The sequence below is a fragment of the Arachis hypogaea genome, chromosome 4 (assembly GCF_003086295.3).
Source record: "Arachis hypogaea cultivar Tifrunner chromosome 4, arahy.Tifrunner.gnm2.J5K5, whole genome shotgun sequence".
Classification (NCBI taxonomy): domain Eukaryota; kingdom Viridiplantae; phylum Streptophyta; class Magnoliopsida; order Fabales; family Fabaceae; genus Arachis; species Arachis hypogaea.
The window spans coordinates 42,749,617-42,773,733 of record NC_092039.1 but is presented as its reverse complement, the minus strand read 5'-3'; the positions used below and the strand labels follow the sequence as shown (position 1 = coordinate 42,773,733).

The window sequence follows — 24,117 nt, the reverse complement described above, 5'->3', positions numbered from 1 at the left end:
CAGTCATTCAATCCTTGAATCCTACTCAGAATACCACAGACAAGGTTTAGACCTTCCAGATTCTCAAGAATGCCGCCATCAATTCTAGCTTATACCACGAAGATTCTGATTAAGGAATCCAAGAGATACACATTCAAGCCTTGTTTGCTTGTAGAACGGAAGTGGTTGTCAGGCACGCGTTCATAAGTGAGAATGATGATGACCGTCACATAATCATCACATTCATCATGTTCTTGGGTGCAAATGAATATCTTAGAACAAGAATAAGCTGAATTGAATAGAAGAACAATAGTAATTGCATTAATACTCGAGGTACAGCAGAGCTCCACACCTTAATCTATGGTGTGTAGAAACTCCACCGTTGAAAATACATAAGAACAAGGTCTAGGCATGGCCGAATGGCCAGCCTTCAATAATCTAAGAACTAGACGTCCAAAGATGATCCTAAGATCTAAAGTGATCAAAAGATGTCTAATACAATAGTAAAAGGTCCTATTTGTAGAGAACTAGTAGCTTAGAGTTTACAAAGATGAGTAAATGACTTAAAAATCCACTTCCGGGCCCACTTGGTGTGTGCTTGGTCTGAGCATTGAAGCTTTCATGTGTAGAGACTTTTGTTGGAGTTAAACGCCAGCTTTTGTGCCAGTTTGGGCGTTTAACTCCCATTCTTGTGCTAATTCCGGCGTTTAACACCAGAATTCTTGAGCTAATTTGGAACGCCGGTTTGGGCCATCAAATCTCGAGAAAAAGTATGGACTATTATACATTGCTGGAAAGCCCAGGATGTCTAATTTCCAACGCAATTGAGAGCGCGCCAATTGGGTATCTGTAGCTCCAGAAAATCCATTTCGAGTGCAGCGAGGTCAGAATCCAACAGCATCTACAGTCCTTTTTAGCCTCTGAATCAGATTTTTGCTTAGGTCCTTCAATTTCAGTCAGAAAATACCTGAAATCACAAAAAAACACACAAACTCATAGTAAAGTCCAGAAAAATGAATTTTAAATAAAAACTAATAAAAATATAATAAAAACTAACTAAAACATACTAAAAACATACTAAAAACAATGCCAAAAAGCGTATAAATTATCCGCTCATCACAACACCAAACTTAAATTGTTGCTTGTCCCCAAGCAACAGAAAATCAAATAAGATAAAAAGAAGAGAATATGCAATGAATTCCAAAAACATCTATGAAGATCAGTATTAATTAGATGAGCGGGGCTTTTAGCTTTTTGCCTCTGAACAGTTTTGGCTCACTCTATCCTTTGAAATTCAGAATGATTGGCTTCTATAGGAACTCAGAATCCAGATAGTGTTATTGATTCTCCTAGTTAAGTATGATGATTCTTGAACACAGCTACTTTATGAGTCTTTGCCGTGGCCCAAAGCACTCTGTCTTCCAGTATTACCACCGGATACATACATGCCACAGACACATAACTGGGTGAACCTTTTCAGATTGTGACTCAGCTTTGCTAGAGTCCCCAATTAGAGGTGTCCAGGGTTCTTAAGCACACTCTTTTTGCCTTGGATCATGACTTTATTTTTACCCTTGCCTTTTGGTTTAAAGGGCTATTGGCTTTTTCTGCTTGCTTTCTCTCTTTTTTTTTTCGCACATAATCTCTCTTTTTTTTTTTAATTCACTGCTTTTTCTTGCTTCAAGAATCATTTTTATGATTTTTTAGATCCTCAGTAACATGTCTCCTTTTTTCATCATTCTTTAAGGTGCCAACATTCATGAACAACAAATTCAAAAGACATATGCACTGTTCAAGCATACATTCAGAAGTCAAAGTATTGTCACCAAATCAAAATAATTAATCTATTATAAAATTCAAAATTATGCAATTCTTCTCTTTTTTTTAATTAAGAACATTTTTCATTTAAGAAAGGTGATGGATTCATAGGACATTCATAACTTTAAGGCATAGACACTAAGACACTAATGATCATAAGACACAAACATAGATAGACATAAGCATAAAAAATTCGAAAAATAGAAAAATAAAGAACAAGGAGATTAAAGAATGGGTCCACCTTAGTGATGGCGGCTTGTTCTTCCTCTTGAAGATCTTATGGAGTGCTTGAGCTCCTCAATGTCTCTTCCTTGCCTTTGTTGCTCCTCTCTCATGATTCTTTGATCTTCTCTAATTTCATGGAGGAGAATGGAATGTTCTTGGTGCTCCACCATTAGTTGTCCCATGTTGGAACTCAATTCTCTTAGGGAGGTGTTGATTTGCTCCCAATAGTTTTGTGGAGGAAAGTGCATCCCTTGAGGCATCTCAGGGATTTCATGATGAGTGGGATCTCTTGTTTGCTCCATCCTTTTCATAGTGATGGGCTTGTCTTCATCAATGAGGATGTCTCCCTCTATGTTAACTCCAACTGAATTACAGAGGTGACAAATGAGATGAGGGAAGGCTAACCTTGCCAAGGTAGAGGACTTGTCCGCCACCTTATAAAGTTCTTGGGATATAACCTCATGAACTTCTACTTCCTCTCTAATCATGATGCTATGAATCATGATAGCCCGGTCTATAGTAACTTTGGACCGGTTGATAGTGGGAATGATTGAGCATTGGATAAACTCCAACCATCCCCTAGCCACGGGCTTGAGGTCATGCCTTCTCAGTTAAACCGGCTTCCCTCTTGAATCTCTCTTCCACTAAGTGCCCTCTTCACAAATGTCTATGAGGACTTGGTCCAACCTTTGATCAAAGTTGACCCTTCTAGTGTAAGGGTGTTCATCTCCTTGCATCATGGGCAAGTTGAATGCATACCTTATATTTTCCGGACTAAAATCTAAGTATTTCCCCCGAACCATTGTAAGCCAATTCTTTGGGTCCGGGTTCACACTTTGATCATGGTTCTTGGTGATCCATGCATTGGCATAGAACTTTTGAACCATTAAGATTCCGATTTGTTGAATGGGGTTGGTAAGAACTTCCCGACCTCTTCTTCGGATCTCATGTCGGATCTCCGGATATTCACTCTTTTTGAGTTTGAAAGGGACCTCGGGGATCACCTTCTTCATGGCCACAACTTCATGGAAGTGGTCTTGATGCACCCTTGAGATGAATCTCTCCATCTCCCATGACTCGGAGGTGGAAGCTTTTGCCTTCCCTTTCCTCTTTCTAGAGGTTTCTCTGGCCTTAGATGCCATAAATGGTTACGGAAAAACAAAAAGCAATGCTTTTACCACACCAAACGTGGAAGGTTTGCTCGTTGATGAGCGGATAATTTATACGCTTTTTGGCACTATTTTTAGTATGTTTTTAGTACATTTTAGTTAGTTTTTAATATGTTTTTATTAGTTTTTATTTAAAATTCACTTTTCTGGGCTTTACTATGAGTTTGTGTATTTTTCTATGATTTCAGGTATTTTCTAGCTGAAATTGAGGGACCTGAGCAAAAATCTGATTCAGAGGCTGAAAAGGACTGCAGATGCTGTTGGATTCTGACCTCCCTGCACTCGAAGTGGATTTTCTGGAGCTACAGAAGCCCAATTGGCCCGCTCTCAATTGCGTTGGAACTTAGATATCCTGGGCTTTCCAGAAATGTATAATAGTCTATACTTTGATCCAGATTTGATGGCCCAAACTGGCGTTGCAAATCAGCTTCAGAATTCCCGGCGTTTAACACCGGAACTGGCACAAAAATTGGAGTTAAACGCCCAAACTGGCATAAAAGCTGGCGTTTAACTCCAGAAAAAGTCTCTACACATGAAAGCTTCAATGCTCAGCCCAAGCACACACAAGTGGACCCCGGAAGTGGATTTTTACGTCATTTACTCATTTCTGTATACCCTAGGTTACAAGTTCACTATTAATAGGATCTTTTGACATTGTATCTTCACCTCATGACACTTTACACATTTCTCATTGTATCTTCTATAGCATGAGTCTCTAAACCCCATGGTTGGGGGCGAGAAGCTCTGCTGTGTCTTGATGGATTAATGCAATTACTACTGTTTTTCATTCAATCACGCTTGCTTCTATTCTAAGATATCACTTGTTCTTCAACTTGATGAATGTGATGATCCGTGACACTCATCATCATTCTCACTTATGAACATGTGCCTGACAACCACCTCCGTTCTACTTTAGATTGAGTGAATATCTCTTGGATTCTTTAATCAGAATCTTCGTGGTATAAGCTAGAATTGATGGCGGCATTCAAGAGAATCCGGAAGGTCTAAACCTTGTCTGTGGTATTCTGAGTAGGATTCAAGGATTGAATGACTGTGACGAGCTTCAAACTCCTGAGGGCTGGGCGTTAGTGACAGACGCAAAAGAATCACTCGATTCTATTCCAACCCGATTGAGAACCGACAGATGATTAGCCGTGCTGTGACAGAGCGCGTTGAACATTTTCACTGAGAGGATGGGAGGTAGCCATTGACAATGGTGAAACCCTACATACAGCTTGCCATGGAAGGAGTCTTGCGTGCATGAAGAAGAAGACAGTAGGAAAGCAGAGATACAGAAGACAGAGCATCTCCAAAACCTCAACCTATTCTCCATTACTGCAAAACAAGTACTTATTTCATGTTCTTTTACTTTTCACAATCAAACCTGATAATTATTGATATCCTGACTAAGAGTTACAAGATAAACATAGCTTGCTTCAAGCCGACAATCTCCGTGGGATCGACCCTTAGTCACGTAAGGTATTACTTGGATGACCTAGTGCACTTGCTGGTTAGTTGTGCGGAATTGCAAAAGTGTGATTGCGATTTTGTGCACCAAGTTTTTGGTGCCGTTACTGGGGATTGTTCGAGTTTGGACAACTGACGGTTTATCTTGTTGCTTAGATTAGGACTGTTTTATTTTTGTTGGTTTAGAGTCTTTTATTTGAGTTTAGTTTCATATTTTAAGTTTGGTGTCAATTGCATGCTTTTGTTTTCTTTTAATTTTTCAAATTTGCATGTTCTTAGTCCTTTCTTAATCCTTAAAAATTCTAAGTTTGGTGTCTTCTTTGTGTTTTCCTTTAAATTTTCGAAAATTTGTGTTTGATTTTCTAAAAATCTGTTCTTGGTGTTCATCTTGACATTTAAAGTTTTTTTGTTTGTTCTCTTTGTTTTGATCTAAAATTTCTAAGTTTAGTGTCTTTTTGTTGTTTTTCTCTTTCCTCATTAAAATTTAAAAATAAAAAAAATTATCCTTTCCTTATTTTAATCATAATTTTCGAAATTTTGCATTAAATTAGTCAAAGATTTTCAAAATCATATCTTTTTTTTAGTCAAGTCAAAATTCTAATTTCAAAAAAATTGATCTTTTCAAATCTTTTTCAAAAAAATCAAATCTTTTTCAAAATAATTTTCAATCATATCTTTTTAATTGATTACTTAATTTAGTTTTCAATTTGCTTTGATTTTATTCTCTTTTGGTTTTCAAATTCTTATTTTATTTTCCATTTATTTTATTTCATTATTTTCGGTTATTAAAAAAAAAACAATTTTACTTTACTTGTGAATCCATATCATATTCCCTTTCTCCATCATGGACCTAAGTGGAATTGAGCAGTCCAGAAGGACTCTGGAGTCATATGCTAACCCCATTACAGCTGCATATGGGAGTAGCATCTGTATACCTCCCATTAAAGCAAGCAGCTTTGAGCTAAATTCTCAACTCATTATCATGGTGCAGCAAAATTGCCAGTATTCCGGTCTTCCACAGGAAGAACCTACTGAGTTTCTGGCACAGTTCTTACAAATTGCTGACACAGTACGTGATAAAGAGGTGGATCAGGATGTCTACAGATTATTACTGTTTCCATTTGCTGTAAAAGATCAAGCTAAGAGGTGGTTGAATAACCAACCCACAGCAAGCATAAAAACATGGAGACAGTTATCAAACAAATTCCTGAATCAATTTTACCCTCCAAAAAGGATGACACAGCTAAGGCTGGACATCCAAGGCTTTAAACAAGAGGATAATGAATCCATTTTTAATGCCTGGGAGAGGTATAGAGGTATGCTAAGAAAATGCCCCTCTGAAATGTTTTCAGAGTGGGTACAGTTAGACATCTTCTACTATGGGCTTACAGAAAAAGCTCAGATGTCTCTAGACCACTCAGCTGGTGGATCTATACATATGAGGAAGACGATTGAAGAAGCTCAGGAGCTTATAGATACTGTTGCTAGAAATCAACATTTGTACTCTAGCAATGAGTCCTCTACAAAAGAAGAAGTTATGGCAGTAGCCACTGATCCTACTCCTCAAGAACAGATGGTTGAGCTTAATCAGCAATTACACCTGATGACAAAATAGTTAGCAGAATTTAAAGAGATGCTCCAAGAAACTAAAATTGCTAACAAGAACATAGAATCACAGTTGAATCAGGCAAAATAGCAGTTATCTAAACAGATAACAGAAGAATGCCAAGCAGTTCAATTGAGGAGTGGGAAGACATTGAATAACACTGCTCAAAGTAGCAAAAAGCCAATAAAGGAACAATTGACAGAGGATAACCAAACCACTGTCCAAAATCCCTCTGAGGATAGTAAGAGCCCAGAGAGGAATACTCTTGGCGTTCAAACGCTAGAAAGGGGGGTAAAAGCTGGCGTTAAACGCCCATTCCCTGTCCAGTTCTGGCGTTCAAACGCCAGAAAAGGGGGAAAAGTTGGCGTTAAACGCCCATTCTTCACCCAATCCTGGTGTTCAAACGCCAATGGGGAATCAGACACCTGAGAGTGATGGTAGTAACCCCTCTAAAAAGGCTTCTCCAACCACCTCTGTAAGAAATAAACCTGCAGCAATTAAGGTTGAAGAATATAAAGCCAAGATGCCTTATCCTCAGAAACTCTGCCAAGCGGAACAGGATAAGCAATTTGCCCGCTTTGCAGACTATCTAAGGACTCTTGAAATAAAGATTCCATTTGCAGAGGCACTTAAGCAAATACTCTCTTATGCTAAGTTCATGAAAGAGATCTTAAGTCATAAGAAGGATTGGAGAGAAAATGAAAAAGTTTTTCTCACTGAAGAATGCAGTGCAGTCATTTTAAAGAGCTTACCAGAGAAGCTTAAAGATCCTGGAAGCTTTATGATACCATGCACATTAGAGGGTACTTGTACCAAGAAAGCTCTATGTGATCTCGGAGCAAGTATCAACCTAATACTTGCATCCACTATCCGAAAGCTTGGCTTGACTGAAGAAGTCAAACCAACCAGAATATGCCTCCAACTTGCTGATGGCTCTATTAAATATCCATCAGGCATAATTGAGGACATGATTGTCAAGGTTGGACTATTTGCCTTTCCCATTGACTTTGTAGTGCTGGAAATGGAGGAGCACAAGAGTGCAACTCTCATTCTAGGAAGACCTTTCCTAGCAACTGGACGAACCCATATTGACGTCTGGTGCACGAAATTGCAATCACACTTTTGCAACTCCGCACAACTAACCAGCAAGTGCACTGGGTCGTCCAAGTAATACCTTGCGTGAGCAAGGGTCGATCCCACGGAGATTGTCGGCTTGAAGCAAGCTATGGTTATCTTGTAAATCTTAGTCAGGATATCAGAAATTATCAGGATTGATTGTGAAAAACAAAAGAACATGAAATGATTACTTGTTTTGCAGTAATAGAGAATAGGTTGAGGTTTTGGAGATGCTCCATCTTCTGAATCTCTGCTTTCCTACTGTCTTCTTCATCAAACACGCAAGGCTCCTTCCATGGCAAGCTGTATGTAGGGTTTCACCGTTGTCAATGGCTACCTCCCATCCTCTCAGTGAAAATGTTCCTATGCTCTGTCACAGCATGGCTAATCATCTGTCGGTTCTCGGTCAGGCCGGAATAGAATCCAGCGATTCTTTTGCGTCTGTCACTAACGCCCCGCCTGCTAGGAGTTTGAAGCACGTCACAGTCATTCAATCATTGAATCCTACTCAGAATACCACAGACAAGGTTTAGACCTTCTGGATTCTCTTGAATGCCGCCATCAATTCTAGCTTATACCACGAAGATTCCGATTAAAGAACCCAAGAGATAACTACTTAATCTAAGGTAGAACGGAGGTGGTTGTCAGGCACGCGTTCATAGTTGAGAATGATGATGATTGTCACGGATCATCACATTCATCCAGGTTAAGAACAAGTATTATCTTAGAATGGAAGCAAGCATGATTGAATGAGAAATAGTAGTAATTGCATTAATCCATCAAGACACAGCAGAGCTCCTCACCCCCAACCATGGGGTTTAGAGACTCATGCCGTGGAAAATACACAAAGAAACGTGTAAAGTGTCATGAGGTCCAGATACAATGTCAAAAGATCCTATTAATAGTAAACTAGTAGCCTAGGGTGTACAGAGATGAGTAAATGACTTAAAAATCCACTTCCGGGCCCACTTGGTGTGTGCTTGGGTTGAGCAATGAAGCATTTTCATGTAGAGACCTTTTCTGGAGTTAAACGCCAGCTTTCATGCCAGTTTGGGCGTTTAACTCCAAGTTTTATGCCAGTTCCAGCGTTAAACGCTGGAATTTCTGAGGCTGATTTGCCACGCCGGTTTGGGCCATCAAATCTTGGGCAAAGTATGGACTATCATATATTGCTGGAAAGCCCAGGATGTCTACTTTCCAACGCCGTTGAGAGCGCGCCAATTGGGCTTCTGCAACTCCAGAAAATCCACTTCGAGTGCAGGGAGGTCAGAATCCAACAGCATCTGCAGTCCTTTTTGGTCTCGGAATCAGATTTTTGCTCAGGACCCTCAATTTCAGCCAGAAAATACCTGAAATCACAGAAAAACACACAAACTCATAGTAAAGTCCAGAAAAGTGAATTTTAGCTAAAAAATAATAAAAATATACTAAAAACTAACTAGATTATACCAAAAACATACTAAAAACAATGCCAAAAAGCGTATAAATTATCCGCTCATCACAACACCAAACTTAAATTGTTGCTTGTCCCCAAGCAACTGAAAATCAAAATAGGATAAAAAGAAGAGAATATACTATAGACTCCAAAATATCAAGGAAACATAGCTCCAATTAGATGAGCGGGACTAGTAGCTTTTTGCCTCCGAACAGTTTTGGCATCTCACTCTATCCCTTGAAGTTCAGAATGATTGGCATCTATAAGAACTCAGAACTCAGATAGTGTTATTGATTCTCCTAGTTAAGCATAATGATTCTTGAACATAGCTAGTGTATGAGCCTTGGCTGTGGCCCAAAGCACTCTGTCTTCCAGTATTACCACCGGATACATACATGCCACAGACACATAATTGGGTGAACCCTTTCAGATTGTGACTCAGCTTTGCTAGAGTCCCCAATTAGAGGTGTCCAGGGTTCTAAAGCACACTCTTGTTGCCTTGGATCACAACTTTATTTCTTTCTTTTTCTTTTTTTCTTTTTCGAAATTTTTTTTTGTATCCACTGCTTTTTCTTGCTTCAAGAATCAATCTAATGATTTTTTTTAGATCCTCAATAACAGTTCTCTTTTTCCTCATTCTTTCAAGAGCCAACAATTTTAACATTCTCAAAACAACAAATTCAAAAGACATATGCACTGTTCAAGCATTCATTCGGAAAACAAAAAGTATTGTCACCACATCAAACTGATTCAACTAGTTTCAAGGATAAATTTCGAAATCCTGTACTTCTTGTTCTTTTGTGATTAAAGCATTTTTCATTTAAGAGAGGTGATGGATTCATAGGACATTCATAGCTTTAAGGCATAAAATTTCAATTTTATTACTTATGAATTAAGAACAAGACTCAAAGATAGATATAAGATGAGACTAAAAATAAAAAATAGAAAACAAAACAAAAGAGAAAAAAAATGCAAAAAAAAATAGGCTCCTAATGATAGAGGTTTTCACAGAGTTAGGACTCAACAACCTTGATTTTGAGAAGTGGATGCTCCCTCAGCTTGAGAGGAGAGCTTTTGGCGTTTCAACTCTTGGAGTTCACGCCCCTGCTTCTCTTGTTCCTTCAGCAATTTGCAGAGCATGCAGTTCTGATTCTGCTATTCTTCCTTCAGTTGCTCCATAGTCTCTTGCAACTTGGTGATAGATGCTTCTAGGCTGGTCCAGTAGTCAATTCTTGGGAATTCAGGGAGGAATTCCTGCGCCCTCCTCTTGATAGAGTTGTCTTGCATTTGTCCTTCCATTGACTTCTTGGTGATTGGGTGTTCAATGGGTATGAACTCATCTACTCCCATCTTCACCCCAGCCTCTTTACAGAGCAAGGAGATCAAGCTTGGGTAAGCCAGTTTGGCTTCAGTGGAATTCTTATTTGCAATCGTGTAGATCTCACAAGCAATCACATGATGAACCTCCACTTCTTTTCCAAGCATAATGCAATGAATCATCACTGCTCTCTTGATGGTGACCTCAGAACGGTTGCTAGTGGGCAATATGGAATGCCCAATAAAGTCTAGCCAACCTCTTGCAATTGGTTTGAGGTCTCCCCTCTTGAGTTGGTTTGGGACACCCTTTGAATTGGTTATCCACTTAGTTCCAGGGAGGCATATGTCCTCTAGAACTTGATCCAACCCTTTATCTGCTCTCACCATCCTCCTATTAAAGGATTCAGGATCATCTTGCAGTTGAGGTAGTTTGAAGATTTCTCTTATTTTGTCCAGATGGAAGTACATAACTTTCCCTCTGACCATGGTTCTGTAGGTATGGTAAGCAGTTCCAGTCATTCTCTGCTTATCTGTTAGCCACTGATTAGAGTAGAATTCCTGAACCATGTTCCTTCCAACCTTTATTTCAGGATTGGTCAGAACTTCCCATCCTCTGTTTCGAATTTGCTCTTGGATCCCTGGATATTCATCTTCTTTCAGATCAAATTTAACTTCCGGGATCACTGACCTCAGACCCATTATTTTGTGATAATGGTCTTCATGTTCTTTGGTTAAGAACTTCTCTTGATTCCAAAGATTCTTTGGATTATTCTCTTTCTTTCCTCTTAAATTGGTTTGTTTTCCCTTAGGAGCCATGATCTTGATGAATATTGGCTTAGTCATCACGGAAAAGCACACCAAACTTAGAGGTTTGCTTGTCCTCAAGCAAAAGAAAGGAAAGAAGAGAGAGAGAGGAAGAGAAAATTCGAATGGTGTGGTGGGAAGAGGGAGCCAAACGTGTATTTATAAGTTGGGGAGGGGACTTTTCGAAAAAAAAGAAATTTGAAAAGAGATTTGAGAAGATATGGAAAGAAATTGAGAGAAAGGTGAGTTTTTTGAACAAAATTTGGGAATGATTTGAAAGATTTGAAGAATGATTTTAGATATTTGAAAATTTGAAAGTGAATGATGAGAGATTGAAATGTATTTTTGTAGAAAAATATGGGTGAGAAAAGGAAAGTTTGAAAAAATCTGATTTGAAAATAAAATTGTGGTCCCCCCACCTTACTGGCGTTAAACACCCAGAATGGCACCCATTCTGGCGTTTAACGCCCATTGGATGCCCCTTTTGGGCGTTTAACGCCCAGCCAGGTGCCCTGGCTGGCGTTAAACGCCAGAAATCCTTTATCACTGGGCGTTTTTCTGAACGCCCAGGATGCTGCACACCTGGCGTTAAACGCCCAGAATGGTGCCCATTCTGGCGTTTAACGCCCAAAATGGCACCATTCCTGGCGTTAAACGCCCAGAATGGTACCCATTCTGGCGTTTAACGCCCAAAATGCCCCTTACTGGCATTTTTTCGCCAGTAAGCTCTTTTTCTCTGCTTTTTGAGCTGAATCCTTCTGTAACTCTGTGAATTCCTTCATTTTTGATACTTGCCTCTGTAAAAACAAAACATATAACCTCCTAATGACTGGGTTGCCTCCCAGCAAGCGCTTCTTTACTGTCTTTAGCTGGACCTTCACTGAGAATCATTCAAGTCTCAGTTTTGAGCATTCCTGCTCAAAATTGCCTTCAAGATAATGCTTGATTCTCTGTCCATTAACAATGAACTTTTTGTCAGAATCAATATCCTGAAGCTCAACATATCCATATGGTGATACTCCTGTAATCACATACGGACCCCTCTACCGGGATTTAAGTTTTCCTGGAAACAGTCTGAGCCTAGAGTTGAAGAGCAGGACTTTTTGTCCTGGCTCAAAGACACTGGTTGACAACTTCTTGTCATGCCATTTCTTTGCCTTTTCCTTATAAATTTTTGCATTTTCAAAGGCATTGAGTCTGAACTCCTCTAGCTCATTTAGCTGGAGCAGTCTTTTTTCACCAGCTAACTGTGCATCCATGTTTAGGAATCTGGTTGCCCAGTAGGCTTTATGTTCCAGTTCCACAGGCAGATGACAGGCCTTCCCATATACCAGTTGGTATGGAGAGGTTCCTATAGGAGTCTTGAATGCTGTTCTGTATGCCCACAGAGCATCATCCAAGCTCTTTGCCCAATCCTTTCTTCGGGCCATTACAGTCTGTTCCAGGATTCTTTTTAGTTCTCTGTTAGAGACCTCAGCTTGCCCATTTGTCTGTGGATGATACGGAGTCGCCACTTTGTGGCTAATTCCATATCTAACCATAGCAGAGTATAGCTGTCTATTGCATAAATGAGTGCCTCCGTCACTGATTAGTACTCTGGGAACACCAAATCTGCTGAAGATGTGTTTCTGGAGGAATTTCAGCACGGTCTTGGTATCATTAGTGGGTGTAGCAATTGCTTCTACCCACTTAGATACATAGTCCACTGCTACCAGAATGTAAGTGTTTGAGTATGATGGTGGGAATGGCCCCATGAAGTCAATGCCCCACACATCAAACAACTCTATCTCTAATATCCCTTGTTGAGGCATGGCATATCCGTGAGGCAAGTTACCAGCTCTTTGGCAACTGTCACAGTTACGCACAAACTCTCGGGAATCTTTATAGAGAGTAGGCCAGTAGAAGCCACATTGGAGGACTTTAGTGGCTGTTCGCTCACTTCCAAAATGTCCTCCATATTGTGATCCATGGCAATGCCATAGGATCCTTTGTGCTTCTTCTCTGGGTACACATCTGCGGATCACTCCGTCAGCACATCTCTTAAAGAGATATGGTTCGTCCCAGAGGTAGTACTTGGCATCTGAAATTAATTTCTTTCTTTGCACGCTACTGTACTCCTTGGGTATGAACCTCACAGCTTTATAATTTGCAATATCTGCAAACCATGGAGCTTCCTGAATGGCAAAGAGTTGCTCATCTGGGAAAGTCTCAGAGATCTCAGTAGAAGGGAGGGACGCCCCAGCTACTGGTTCTATTCGGGACAGATGATCAGCTACTTGGTTCTTTGTCCCTTTTCTGTCTCTTATTTCTATATCAAACTCTTGCAGAAGCAATACCCATCTTTTAAGTCTGGGCTTTGAATCCTGCTTTGTGAGTAGGTATTTAAGAGCAGCATGGTCAGTGTACACAACCACTTTGGATCCCACTAGATAGGATCTAAACTTGTCAATGGCATAGACCACTGCAAGTAACTCTTTTTCTGTGGTTGTGTAGTTCTTCTGTGCGTCATTTAGAACACGGCTGGCATAATAAATGACGTGCAGAAGCTTGTTATGCCTTTGTCCCAACACTGCACCAATGGCATGGTCACTGGCATCACACATTAATTCAAATGGCAATGTCCAATCTGGTGCAGAGATAACTGGTGCTGTTACCAGCTTAGCTTTCAGGGTCTCAAATGCCTGCAGACACTGTGTGTCAAACACAAATGGTGTGTCAGCAGCTAGCAGGTTACTCAAAGGTTTTGCAATTTTCGAAAAATCCTTTATAAACCTTCTGTAGAATCCTGCATGCCCCAGAAAGCTTCTGATTGCCTTAACATTGGTAGGTGGTGGTAATTTTTCAATTACCTCTACCTTTGCCTTATCCACCTCTATTCCCTTGCTTGAAATTTTGTGCCCAAGTACAATTCCTTCAGTCACCATAAAGTGACATTTCTCCCAGTTTAAAACCAGGTTAGTCTCTTGGCATCTTTTCAGGACAAGTGCTAGGTGATTAAGATAAGAGCTAAATGAATCTCCATATACTGAGAAGTCATCCATGAAGACTTCCAGAAATCTCTCTACCATATCTGAGAAGATAGAGAGCATGCACCTCTAAAAGGTTGCAGGTGCATTGCACAGACCAAAAGGCATCCTTCTGTAGGCAAACACGCCAGAAGGGCAAGTAAATGCTGTTTTCTCTTGGTCCTGAGGGTCTACTGCAATTTGGTTGTAGCCTGAATAGCCATCCAAAAAGCAGTAATAATCATGACCAGCTAATCTTTCTAGCATTTGGTCTATGAATGGTAAAGGAAAATGATCCTTTCTGGTGGCTGTATTGAGCCTTCTGTAGTCAATACACATACGCCATCCTGTGACTGTTCTTGTAGAAACCAGTTCATTTTTTTCATTATGAACCACTGTCATGCCTCCCTTTTTGGGGACAACTTGGACAGGGCTCACCCAGGGGCTATCAGAAATAGGATAAATAATCCCAGCCTCTAGTAATTTAGTGACCTCTTTCTGCACCACCTCCTTCATGGCTGGATTTAGCCTCCTTTGTGGTTGGACCACTGGTTTGGCATTATCCTCCAACAGGATCTTGTGCATGCATCTAGCTGGGCTAATGCCCTTAAGATCACTTATGGACCACCCAAGAGCTGTCTTGTGTGTCCTTAGCACTTGAATCAGTGCTTCCTCTTCCTGTGGATTTAAAGCAGAGCTTATAATCACTGGAAAAGTTTCACCCTCTCCCAGAAATACATACTTCAGGGATGGTGGTAGTGGTTTGAGTTCAGGCTTGGGAGGTTTATCCTCCTCCTGAGGAATTTTCGAAAATTCCTTTGCTTCCTCTGGTTCTCCTTGATCAGGTTGAGCATCCTTGAAGATGTCCTCAAGCTCTGATTCTAGGCTCTCAGTCATATTGATCTCTTCTACCAGAGAGTCAATGATGTCAGCGCCCATGCAGTCATTTGGTGTGTCTGGATGCTGCATAGCTTTTACAGCATTCAACTTGAACTCATCCTCATTGACTCTCAAGGTTACTTCCCCTTTTTGTACATCAATGAGAGTTCGTCCAGTTGCTAGGAAAGGTCTTCCTAGAATGAGAGTTGCACTCCTGTGCTCCTCCATTTCCAGCACCACAAAGTCAGTTGGAAAGGCAAATGGCCCAACCTTGACAATCATGTCCTCAATTATGCCTGATGGGTGTTTAATGGAGCCATCAGCAAGTTGGAGGCATATCCGGGTTGGTTTGACTTCTCCAGTCAACCCAAGCTTTCTGATAGTGGATGCAGGTATTAGATTGATGCTTGCTCCAAGATCACATAGGGCTGTCTTGGTGCAAGCACCTTCTAATGTGCATGGTATCATAAAGCTTCCTGGATCTTGAAGCTTTTCTGGTAAGCTCTTTAATATGACTGCACTGCATTCTTCAGTGAGAAACACTTTTTCAGTTTCTCTCCAATCCTTCTTATGACTTAAGATTTCTTTCATGAACTTAGCATAAGAAGGTATTTGCTCAAGTGCCTCTGCAAACGGAATCTTTATTTCAAGAGTCCTTAGATAGTCTACAAAGCGGGCAAATTGCTTATCCTGCTCCGCTTGGCAGAGTTTTTGAGGATAAGGCATTTTGGCTTTATATTCTTCAACCTTAGATGCTGCAGGTTTATTCCTTACAAAAGTGGTTGAAGAAGCCTTGTTAGAGGGATTACTGTCAGCACTCTCAGGTGTCTGATCCCCCCTAGGCGTCTGAACGCCAGGATTGGGTGGAAAATGGGCGTTTAACGCCAACTTTTCCCCCTTTTCTGGTGTTTGAACGCCAGAACTGGGCAAGGAATGGGCGTTTAACGCCAGCTTTCCTTCCCTTTCTGGCGTTTGAACGCCAATAATATTCCTCTCTGGGCTCTTACTGTCCTCAGAGGGATTTTGAACAGTGGTTTGGTTATCCTCTGTCAATTGTTCCTTGTTTGGTTTTCTGCTCTTTTGAGCAGAGGTATTCAGTGTCTTCCCACTCCTCAATTGAACTGCTTGACATTCCTCTGTTATCTGTTTAGATATTTGCTGTTTTGCTTGATTCAACTGCAGTTCTATGCTCTTGTTAGCAACTTTAGTTTCATGGAGCATCTCTTTAAAGTCTGCTAACTGTTCTGTCATCAGGAGCAATTGTTGATTAAGCTCAATTATCTGTTCTTGAGGACTAGGGTCAGTGACTACTGTCATGACTTCCTCTTTTGGAGAGAACTCATTGCTAGAGTACAAATATTGGTTTCTAGCAACAGTGTCTATAAGCTCTTGAGCTTCTTCAATTGTCTTCCCCATGTGTATAGATCCACCAGCTGAGTGGTCTAAAGACATCTGAGCTTTTTCTGTAAGCCCATAGTAGAAAATGTCTAACTGTACCCACTCTGAAAACATTTCAGAGGGACATTTCCTTAGCATACCTCTATACCTCTCCCAGGCATTATAAAGGGATTCATTATCCTCTTGTTTAAAGCCTTGGATGTCCAGCCTTAGCTGTGTCATCCTTTTTGGAGGGTAAAAATGATTCAGGAATTTGTCTGACAACTGTTTCCATGTCTTTATGCTTGCTGTAGGTTGGTTATTCAACCACCTTTTAGCTTGATCTTTTACAGCAAATGGAAACAGTAATAGTCTGTAGACATCCTGATCCACCTCTTTATCATATACTGTGTCAGCAATTTGTAAAAACTGTGCCAGAAACTCAGTAGGTTCTTCTTGTGGAAGATCGGAATACTGGCAATTTTGCTGCACTATGATAATGAGTTGAGGATTTAGCTCAAAGCTGCTTGCTTTGATGGGAGGTGTACATATGCTACTCCCATATGCAGCTGTAATGGGGTTAGCATATGACCCCAGAGTCCTTCTGGACTAATCAATTCCATTTAGGTCCATAATGGATAAAATAAATTTTTTTTTTGAAGAACTAAACGAAAAAAATAAAATAAAATAAGGAAATTAAGATAAAAATTCGAAAATCAAAAAGAAAATAAGATCAAAGCAAATTGAGAACTGAATCAATTAGTTAATTAAAAAGATTTTGAAAACAGCAATTAAGAAGATATGATTGAAAAACTTTTATGAAAAAGATTTGATTTTTGAAAAGAGGAAAGAGAAAAACAACAAAAAGACACCAAACTTAAAATTTTTAGAAAATCAAACACTAATTTTCGAAAATTTTTAAGGGAAAAACACAAGGAGGACACCAAACTTAGAATTTTTATGAATCAAAAAGGGACTAAGAACATGCAAAATCGAAAAACTAAAAGAAAAGTAAAAGCATGCAATTGACACCAAACTTAAAATATGAAACTAGACTCAACTAAAAGACTCTAAACCAACAAAAATAAAACAGTCCTAATCTAAGCAACAAGATAAGCTGTCAGTTGTCCAAACTCAACAATCCCCGGCAACGGCGCCAAAAACTTGGTGCACGAAATTGCAATCACACTTTTGCAACTCCGCACAACTAACCAGCAAGTGCACTGGGTCGTCCAAGTAATACCTTGCGTGAGCAAGGGTCGATCCCACGGAGATTGTCGGCTTGAAGCAAGCTATGGTTATCTTGTAAATCTTAGTCAGGATATCAGAAATTATCAGGATTGATTGTGAAAAACAAAAGAACATGAAATGATTACTTGTTTTGCAGTAATGGAGAATAGGTTGAGGTTTTGGAGATGCTCCATCTTCTGAATCTCTGCTTTTCTACTGTCTTCTTCATCAAACACGCAAGGCTCCTTCCATGGCAAGCTGTATGTAGGGTTTCACCGTTGTCAATGGCTACCTCCCATCCTCTCATTGAAAATGTTCCTATGCTCTGTCACAGCATGGCTAATCATCTGTCGGTTCTCGGTCAGGCCGGAATAGAATCCAGCGATTCTTTTGCGTCTGTCACTAACGCCTCGCCTGCTAGGAGTTTGAAGCACGTCACAGTCATTCAATCATTGAATCCTACTCAGAATACCACAGACAAGGTTTAGACCTTCCGGATTCTCTTGAATGCCGCCATCAATTCTAGCTTATACCACGAAGATTCCGATTAAAGAACCCAAGAGATAACTACTTAATCTAAGGTAGAACGGAGGTGGTTGTCAGGCACGCGTTCATAGTTGAGAATGATGATGATTGTCACGGATCATCACATTCATCCAGGTTAAGAACAAGTATTATCTTAGAATGGAAGCAAGCATGATTGAATGAGAAACAGTAGTAATTGCATTAATCCATCAAGACAGCAGAGCTCCTCACCCCCAACCATGGGGTTTAGAGACTCATTCCGTGGAAAATACACAAAGAAACATGTAAAGTGTCATGAGGTCCAGATACAATGTCAAAAGATCCTATTAATAGTAAACTAGTAGCCTAGGGTGTACAGAGATGAGTAAATGACTTAAAAATCCACTTCCGGGCCCACTTGGTGTGTGCTTGGGTTGAGCAATGAAGCATTTTCATGTAGAGTCCTTTTCTGGAGTTAAACGCCAGCTTTCATGCCAGTTTGGGCGTTTAACTCCAAGTTTTATGCCAGTTCCAGCGTTAAACGCTGGAATTTCTGAGGCTGATTTGCCACGCCGGTTTGGGCCATCAAATCTTGGGCAAAGTATGGACTATCATATATTTCTGGAAAGCCCAGGATGTCTACTTTCCAACGCCATTGAGAGCGCGCCAATTGGGCTTCTGTAGCTCCAAAAAATCCACTTCGAGTGCAGGGAGGTCAGAATCCAACAGCATCTGCAGTCCTTTTTGGTCTCGGAATCAAATTTTTGCTCAGGACCCTCAATTTCAGCCAGAAAATACCTGAAATCACAGAAAAACACACAAACTCATAGTAAAGTCCAGAAAAGTGAATTTTAGCTAAAAACTAATAAAAATATACTAAAAACTAACTAGATTATACCAAAAACATACTAAAAACAATGCCAAAAAGCGTATAAATTATCTGCTCATCAACGTCCAAAAAGGGGAATTAACCCTGAGAGTCAATAAGGATGAGTTCAAGTTGAATGTTGTCAAGGCTATGCAGCATCCAGACACATCAAATGACTGCATGAGCACTGACATTATTGACTCTTTGGTGGAGGAGGTCAATATGACTGAAAGTCTCGAATCAGAGCTAGAGGACATCTTTAAAGTTGTTCAGCCTGATCTGGAGGAACTAAAGGAAATAAAAAAACCTCTGAAAATTCCTCAGGAAGAGGAGAAACCTCCTAAACCTGAGCTCAAACCACTACCACCATCCCTGAAATATGCATTTCTGGGAGAGGGTGACACTTTTCCAGTGATCATAAGCTCTGTTTTAAATCCACAGGAAGAGGAAGCACTAATTCAAGTGCTAAGGACACACAAGACAGCTCTTGGGTGGTCCATAAGTGATCTTAAGGGCATTAGCCCAGCAAGATGCATGCACAAGATCCTATTGGAGGATGATGCTAAGCCAGTGGTTCAACCACAGAGGTGGCTAAATCCAACCATGAAGGAGGTGGTGCAGAAAGAGGTCACTAAGTTACTAGACGCTGGGATTATTTATCCTATTTCAGATAGCCCCTGGGTGAGCCCTGTCCACGTTGTCCCCAAGAAGGGAGGCATGACAGTGGTTCATAATGAAAAGAATGAACTAGTTCCTACAAGAACAGTGATGAGCGGATAATTTGTACGCTTTTTGGCATTGTTTTTAGTATGTTTTTGGTATGATATAGTTAGTTTTTAGTATATTTTTATTAGTTTTTAGTTAAAATTCACTTTTCTGGAGCTACAGAAGCCCAATTGGCGCGCTCTTAACGGCGTTGGAAAGTAGACATTCTGGGCTTTCCAGCAATATATGATAGTCCATACTTTACCCAAGATTTGATGGCCCAAACCGGCGTTCAAAGTCACCCTTAGAAATCCCAGCGTTAAACGTCGGAACTGGCACCAAAATGGGAGTTAAACGCCCAAAATGGCACTAAAGCTGGCGTTTAACTCCAAGAAGAGTCTCTACACGAAAATGCTTCATTGCTCAGCCCAAGCACACACCAAGTGGGCCCGGAAGTGGATTTTTATGTCTTTTACTCATCTCTGTACACCCTAGGTTACTAGTTTTCTATAAGTAGGACCTTTTACTATTGTATTGAGACATCATCATCGGCGGGTAGTTATCTTTGTTTTGATGCTATCTTAGACCATTGGGAGGCTGGCCATTCGGCCATGCCTAGACCTTGTTCTTATGTATTTTCAACGGTGGAGCTTCTACACACCATAGATTAAGGTGTGGAGCTCTGCTGTACCTCGAGTATTAATGCAATTACTATTGTTCTTCCATTCAATTCCGCTTGTTCTTGTTCTAAGATATCACTTGTTCTTCAACTTGATGAATATGATGATCCGTGACACTCATCATCATTCTCACCTATGAACATGTGACTGACAACCACCTCTGTTCTACCTTCGATTGGGTGAATATCTCTTGGATTCCTGATTGCACGATGCATGGTTGATCGCCTGACAACCGAGTGCTCGCCTGACAACCGAGCCAACCATTCCGTGAGATCAGAGTCTTCGTGGTATAGGCTAGAACTGATGGCGGCATTCAAGAGAATCCGGAAGGTCTAACCTTGTCTGTGGTATTCTGAGTAAGATTCAATGATTGAATGACTGTGATGTGCTTCAAACTCCTAGCAGGCGGGGCGTTAGTGACAGACGCAAAAGAATCGATGGATTCTATTCCGGCCTGACCGAGAACCGACAGATGATTATCCATGCTGTGACAGAGCATAGGCAACGTAATCACTGAGAGGATGGGAGGTAGCCACTGACAACGGTGAAACCCTACATGAGCTTGCCATGGAAAGGAGTAAGAAGGATTGGATGAAGACAGTAGGAAAGCAGAAAGACGGAAGGGAAGGCATCTTCATGCACTTATCTGAAGTTCCTACCAATGAATTACATAAGTACCTCTATCTTTATCTTTATGTTTATTTCGTTCATCACCATATCCATTTGAGTTTGCCTGACTAAGATTTACAAGATGACAATAGCTTGCTTCATACTAACAATCTCCGTGGGATCGACCCTTACTCACGTAAGGTTTATTACTTGGACGACCCAGTGCACTTGCTGGTTAGTTGTGCGAAGTTGTGTAATGCCATGGTATTGAACACCAAGTTTTTGGGGTTCATGACCGGGGATTATGAGAGTTGTGAAAAGTATTGTTCACAATTTCGCGCCACCAAGTTTTTGGCGCCGTTGCCGGGGATTGTTTAGTTTGGACAACTGACGGTTCATCTTGTTGCTTAGATTAGGTATTTATTTTTTTTTCGAAATTCTTGAAGATGAATTCTAGAGTTTCATGATGATTTGTTGAAATCTGGCTGGCTGAGAAGCCATGTCTAATCTCATTGGACCGAGGTTTCAACTTATCATCACAAGAGCTTGTTGATTTCTATCAATCTTGCTTTTGGAGCAGTGATCTGCTAAGGCTTGGCTGGCCATTGGCCATGTCTAGTGTTTTGGACCGAAGCTTTCTTTGAAAGCTTGGCTGGCTGTGAAGCCATGTCTAATTCCTGGACCGGAGTCTTAGACTAGCATTGCACTGATTCCTGGAATTCTCATTAAGAATTTTGATATCTTTTTCCATTTAATTTTCGAAAAACACAAAAAAAATCAAAAAATTCATAAAATCCAAAAATTTCTTGCTTGAGTCTAGTGTCTCATCTTAAGTTTGGTGTCAATTTCATGCATTCGTTCATGTGTCTTAAGGATCTTCAAGTAATTCTTGATGATTTTCTTACTCTGATCTTTGAATTCTATTGACTTGAGTGTTTTGTGTGTCTCATATGCATTTTCATTTTGTTAGTGTCAGTAGTATACAAACTGCTAAGTTTGGTGTCTTGCATGCATTGTTATTTAATTCTTGTTGCATTTTGATTTGTTCTTATTACTAAAAATCCAAAAATATTTTTAATTTGTGTCTTCTCAAGTCAATGATACAGAGGATTGAAGATTCAGAACATACAGCAGAGGAATTACACAGAAAAAGCTGGGCGTTCAAAACGCCCAGTGAATAAGGACAGACTGGCGTTTAAACGCCAGCCAGGATACCTGGTTGGGCGTTTAACGCCCAAAAGGGTATAGTTTTGGGCGTTAAACGCCAGAATGTGCACCATTCTGGGCGTTTAACGCCAGGATGGCTAAAGGGGGAAGAATTTGTTTTCAAATCAAATTTTTTTTCAAGTTTTCAAAGTTTTTCAAAATCAAATCTTTTTCAAATTATATCTTTTCAATCATATATTTTCAAAATCAATTTCTTTCCTTTTTCAAAAATACTTACTATCAATTAATGATTTGATTCAACATTTCAAGTATGTTGCCTTTTCTGTTGAGAAAGGTTTAATGTTTGAATCATATCTTTTCTTGTTAGTCAAGTTTTAATCTTCAAAATCAAATCTTTTTAAAATGTTTTTCAAATCATATCTTCTCAATCACATCTTTTTAAAACTAATCATATTCTCTTAACCACATCTTTTTCAAAATAATTTTCAATCAAATCTTCTTGATTTCTAATTTCAAAATCTTTTTCAAAAAATCATTTTATTTCTTTCCCACTTTCATTTTCGAAAATTAAGTAATGTTTTTCAAAAATGTTTTCAAATTTTTTACTTAATTTTCGAAAATCACTTCCATTCTTCTCACATCCTTCTGTTTATGGACTAACATTATCCCTTGATGCAAAATTCGAACTCCATCTCCTTTGATAAGTTCGAATTTTCTACTTCTGTCTTCTACTCTTCTTTTCCTCTGACACTTAAAGGAATCTCTATACTGTGACATAGAGGATTCCACATTTTCTTGTTCTCTTCTCTTTCATATGAGCAGGAGCAAAGACAAAGGCATTCTTGTTGAAGCTGATCCTGAACCTGAAAGGACCTTGAAGAGAAAGCTAAGAGAAGCCAAAGCACAACTCTCTTTAGAGGACCTGACCGAATTCTTCAAAGAAAAAGAACACATGGCAGCCGAAAACAACAATGCCAACAATGCAAGGAAGGTGCTGGGTGACTTCACTGCACCTACTCCCGATTTCTATGGGAGAAGCATCTCTATCCCTGCCATTAGAGTAAACAACTTTGAGCTTAAGCCTCAACTAGTTTCTCTAATGCAACAGAATTGCAAGTTCCATGGACTTCCATTGGAAGATCCTCATCAGTTTTTAGCTGAGTTCTTGCAAATCTGTGACACAGTCAAGACTAATGGGGTTGACCCTGAGGTCTACAGACTTATGCTATTCCCTTTTGCTGTAAGAGACAGAGCTAGGACATGGTTGGACTCTCAACCTAAAGAAAGCCTGGACTCTTGGGAAAAGCTAGTCAATGCCTTCTTGGCAAAGTTCTTTCCACCTCAAAAACTGAGTAAGCTTAGAGTGGAAGTCCAAACCTTCAGACAGAAGGAAGGAGAATCCCTCTATGAAGCTTGGGAAAGATACAAACAATTAATCAGAAAGTGTCCTTCTGATATGCTTTCTGAATGGAGCATCATAGGTATTTTCTATGATGGTCTCTCTGAACTGTCCAAGATGTCTTTGGATAGCTCTTCTGGAGGATCTCTTCATCTGAAGAAGACGCCTACTGAAGCTCAAGAACTGATTGAAATGGTTGCAAATAACCAATTCATGTACACTTCTGAAAGAAATCCTGTGAACAATGGGACTAGTCAGAAGAAAGGAGTTCTTGAGATTGACACTCTGAATGCCATTTTGGCTCAGAATAAAATATTGACCCAACAAGTCAATATGATTTCTCAAAGTCTGTCTGGAATGCAAAATGCACCAAGCAGTACTAAGGAAGCTTCATCTGAGGAAGAAGCTTATGATCCTGAGAACCCTTCAATGGAAGAGGTGAATTACATGGGAGAATCCTATGGAAACACCTATAATCCTTCATGGAGAAATCATCCAAATTTTTCATGGAAAGATCAATAGAGACCTCAACAAGGTTTCAATAACAATAATGGTGGAAGAAACAGGTTCAGCAATAGCAAGCCTTTTCCATCATCTTCTCAGCAACAGACAGAGAGTTCTAAGCAGAATACCTCTGACTTAGCAACCATGGTCTCTGATCTAATCAAAACCACTCAAAGTTTCATGACTGAAACAAGGTCCTCCATTAGAAATTTGGAAGGACAAGTGGGTCAGCTGAGCAAGAAAATTACTGAACT

The 24,117-nt window shown here is 40.0% G+C and overlaps 1 non-coding gene across 1 annotated transcript; it reads right to left on the bottom strand.

The window, feature by feature from the left end:
* Positions 1-23,314: 23,314 nt before the first annotated feature.
* LOC112799315 (small nucleolar RNA R71) lies at positions 23,315-23,422 on the bottom strand. Its single transcript, XR_003200889.1, has one exon. It is a non-coding gene; the product is annotated as a small nucleolar RNA R71 (small nucleolar RNA).
* Between the last annotated feature and the right edge of the window lie 695 nt (positions 23,423-24,117).